Source organism: Penaeus monodon, chromosome 26, assembly GCF_015228065.2.
Source record: "Penaeus monodon isolate SGIC_2016 chromosome 26, NSTDA_Pmon_1, whole genome shotgun sequence".
NCBI lineage: Eukaryota > Metazoa > Arthropoda > Malacostraca > Decapoda > Penaeidae > Penaeus > Penaeus monodon.
This window is the reverse complement of record NC_051411.1, coordinates 212,917-217,916: the sequence shown is the minus strand read 5'-3', so window position 1 is coordinate 217,916 and position 5,000 is coordinate 212,917.

Genomic DNA, 5,000 nt, shown 5'->3' with positions numbered 1-5,000 from the left:
AAGACCTTTGAATGGGTCATGGGCTTGCATCTGAATATAAAACTCATGATAATATTCTTAACGTTGTAAAAGATACCCTGGAATGAAGGAGAGTTGCGTGACGAAGTGTAACGCAGTCACCTTCAGTCTAGTCCGCTAACCTTGGAATATATAAACAGTTTACGTTGTCTTGACACGTAGTGTGGCACAATGAGGTGAGAAAACAAACTGTTTTATGGCATTCGCCCGCCCGGTATTTACTTTTCTATCACGGCCTAGCGAAAAATATTATTACATACCTACACCTTGTGGCTAAAATATGCGTACTTTCTTTTCACTCGTTTACACTCCCCGAAAAAGTGGTGTGCGTACCAGCACACGTGTGACCTTCCGAAATAGTGCACAGGGAGTCGGGACAGGCGCAGCAGACGTCTCCAGCGGCGCCACATTTTTTTGCGTCACGTATCTTGCCAACTTCCGGCATCATAGTTCGGAGTCAGGCTCAGCTTACGTACATAGAGGCCTTTCAGACATCATTATTGCTAGTTTTATTGCATATCTTAGATCATTTGGGAAAAAAAACTAGATATGGAAAACGGCATACTACCTTTTAAGAGACGATTAAGAATGTATCTCAGTAAAATTGTCGAAACACTAACAACTATCAGCAGTGCAAATATTTTCATACTGTAGTAGCCGCAACTTTATTTGGCTATCAAGACATTTATCTAAACATAATGATGCTAGTCATGAAGTTGGTTTGCCCCGAGCATGTAATCCAGCAAAAGAATGTTGGCGTAATTCGCCCCGAGGCTAGTTGCCCTGAAACACGTTAGTCATTATCGCCGAACGATTAGCGGGCAGGCGGCTGGGCACGCGCCAAGTGCCCAGCGGCTCAGCTCCTCCTGCCCAGAAATTCTAAACGATACACACTTCCATCATCTCGGCACTTTTCCTTTTCTATCAAGTATGATATCAAGATATTATATATATATATATATATATATATATATATATATATATTATATATATATATAGATATATATATATATATATATATATATATATATATATATATATATATATATATATAATATATATATATATATATATATATATATATATATATATATATATATATATATATATATATATATATATATAATATATATTATATTATTTGTACACACACACACACACACACACACACATACACACACACACACACACACACACACACACACACACACACACACACACACACACACATAAAAAAAAAAAAAAAAAAAAAAAAAAATATATATATATATATATATATATATATATATATATATATATATATATATATATATATATATATATATATATATAATCTTGATACACATATATAGATTTATTGATAGACAGACAGTGACTTCCGGGTGTAATTATTAGCATTAATGCTACATGTCGTCTGTTCTGGCTGTGAAACTTTCGAGTTATTTTAAATCGTCCTGACTAACCCCACCATCATCTGCGTTTAGTAGTCACGGTTAGTCATCCGGCGTCACAATAGCTGCTTAGAGACACTAGGCTTTTCTTATATACTTTAGCATTAAGAAACCTTAATGACCAGAAACTCCCATTTTCTGTTGGTTCTGTATTAGAAGTATGAAAGTCTATGAGGCTGACGTGTTGAGTGATAGCAATGAATGGTGCAATCGAAAGTAAACAGCTTGATTTGTTTATCACGAAGCAAATTTTACTTTTAGCAAATTCTTATTCTCTTTACAAGCTTGTACCTTGAGCAAGGAATGCAGAAATGAATCAAACGACAGCAGTTCAGAAAAAAATATCGAAAACATCGGTGACATTTTCCTGTTCTCTTTAAAATCAAATTTCTAGTCACTTTGGGATTGAGACCATCGATAAGTGCATAGAAAGTTCCCAGAAATACACAGAGTGGTGTTTCGAGAATCAGTTAGAGTTGGTGGGATGTCTGTCCCCGTGGTTAGTAGCAGTAAGATGTTCATTTCCTTTCACATAATTGGCAGCCTGAATGGTTAGTTAACTTGGCTATAACTCTGTTACTACGAGGCTGCTGCTTCTTGTTCAGTTTGTAAGAGTTGACTTCATCAATGTTTAAGCCAGTGATATTTTTAAACGTTCGCTTTGACCCTTAATGGAGCAAATGCGTCTCTGATGCTGAATAGTAGGTTCGTGTCCTTGATGTTTCTAGCTCGAGAATGTCGAACCAACTGGAAATGCGCGTTTTTTCGTTTGTCCTACGTAATCACGGAACGTCTGCTCTCCGTGAAACATATGTTAAGCTGCACACACGGACAATACGTTTCTCTTACTGTTAGGATATAGACCCCGCTCCCAGTTATCTGCAAGGCATTCTCCTTTTCGGAAAGAAAGTAATACAATACTAAAACGGAAAAATACAGGGCAAACTTGAGCCTTAACTGTGGAATCTCTTGCTGCAAAATAAGTGATATTTATCTTTTTAGAAATTTCCAACGCATAAGGCGGATAACAAGTTAATCCGATAACATTTATACCGTAGGTTGCGTAGACACAGGAGAATTGCCCAGAGTCATAGATACAAAGTTATGATTCGTTACCAGCTTTCTTACAGGTAAAGCTTATCACATTCCACGCCCAGGCCGACCGAGCAAGCAGGAAAATAGGGGTGAACGCACACACTCTCCCGCCTACGCATGCACGAGGCCGTTCTGCTCTACTGAGGACTCCCGCCTCGCCATGATCCGCTACTCCCATCACGTTACGGATGTCGCGTTCGGCACCTTCGGCAGACAGCTCCTACGGTGCGAGAACCTAGTGGTGCGGGCCGATTAGAGTCATTTGTGTGGAACGCATATCCACTGTCTTTGCCAGTACTGATTACATCATATCCTCAACGAGCGTCTTTTAAGTCACATTTGATATCATATCAGGCACTCTATGAATTTCATTTGAGTTTGATACTATAAGTTATCGAAAGCAAAATGGAAGTTTCCTATTCTTCAAAATTTATTTTTCACATCTGTCTCAGTTTCTGTCTTTCTGTCCTTAAGTGTCCGACCGCGTCTCTTGCTGTTTGCTGTCTTTTGTTACGTCTGTCTGTTCCGTCGCCTCCCTCTCTCTTCCTCCTCTTTCTTATTTAAAATCTATGCATGCCTGCTGTCTTACATGCCTTTTTTCCGCTTCGCTGGCAACCATACTTCAATAACGTATTTTTTCAAACATGCCTTTGCTGCAATTTTAACAGGCTTTGTCCTTTTAGAGGACAAAGGACAGAGTGCGAGAAAAATTACTTTTGCCGCTATAATAATAATAATAATAATAATAATAATAATAATAATAATAATAATAATAATAATATTATTATTATTATTATTATTATTACTATTATTATCATTATCATTATTGTTATTATTGTTATTATCGTTATTATTATTATTATTATTATTATTATTATTATTATTATTATTATTATTATTATTATTATTATTATGTTATTATTATATTATTATTATTTTATTATTGTTATTACTTATTATTATTATTTTATTATTATTATTATATTATTATTATATTATTATTATTACTATTATTATCTATTCATTCATTCATTATCATCATCTATATCATCATCATCATCATTATCATTCACTCATCATCATCATCATCATCTCATATCATATCTATTATTATTATTATCATCATCATATCAGTAATATACTACATTCTATATATAGTTATCATTATCATCACCATCATCATCACCACTATTACAATTGGTATTATCATAATTATGGTTATTATTATTGTATCATAACATATCATAATCATTATTGCCATTACCGGTATTATTATAATGATAATAATAACTATTATTATTACTATTATTATCATTATTAAGATCATTATTATTGTCGTTATTATTATTATTATTATTATTATTATTATTATTATTATTATTATTATTTTTAATTATCATCATCATCATCATTATCATTATCATTAATATTATCATTATTGTTATTATCATTGTTATTATTGTTGTTATGATTTTCATTATTATTGTTGTAATTATTATTATTATTATTATTATTATTATTATTATTATTATTATTACTTTTTAATTATCATTATGTATATATAGTTATATTTCATTTTATTATTTTTTACTCCCCTTTTTTTCTGGAAAATCGGCTTTTGGTTATATGTGTGAGTCATTTCCAGGCGCATCATTTATATATTCTTGTCATATACAGCTTCTCCAGTAAACCCACAGTCTTTTAGTTACATCTGATGAAGTCAAAATAATCCAGAAAATGCTTAATGTACAGTAGAACGTTATATTTTTTAAGCCGGCGAAGCCTTCGCTACCATTTGTGTTTTTTCTGATAACCTTGATGCACATTTACTGTAAACGTACTCTTCTTTCGGTATACTGTTACAAATAGTAACTGAAAGGAAACGGAGTTCAGTAACCCAACCAGATTCCTTCCAGATATAATTTAACCTAGCGTACAACGACGCTAAGAACCTGTGACTGGTTTGCGAAGTCACGTCTCGCTCGCCTCCCCCGCCATGGTCGTTCGTTATGCCCACTATGTAACAGACGTGGGATTTGGTTCCTTCGGCAGACAGCTTTTCAGGTTCGGATCTAGGTCTTAATATTCACTGTAATGGTTCTGCATTTTGGGTCTGTGTTTGATGAAGTCATGTCTGGGCGATTTGCCTTGTTTGCAAATCATGAATTTTCATTAGTAGTAGCTGCCTGAAAGATTTGTACCCCTGTTAACATGTGCATATAACACAGGTTTAAGCATTTTTGCAGCATCATGATTCTTAAAGATTGAATTCACTAAAAACTCTAAGAGCTTATATCTTATTCATATTTCAATTAAGTGCTTTTGTATAGAATATTAACCTATGATTTGAGTTTGAATAAAATTCTCATGGCTAAGAAGAGAGTACAAAGCTTTCAGACTGCTTTTCTCCTGAAAACTAGCATATGATGTATATCC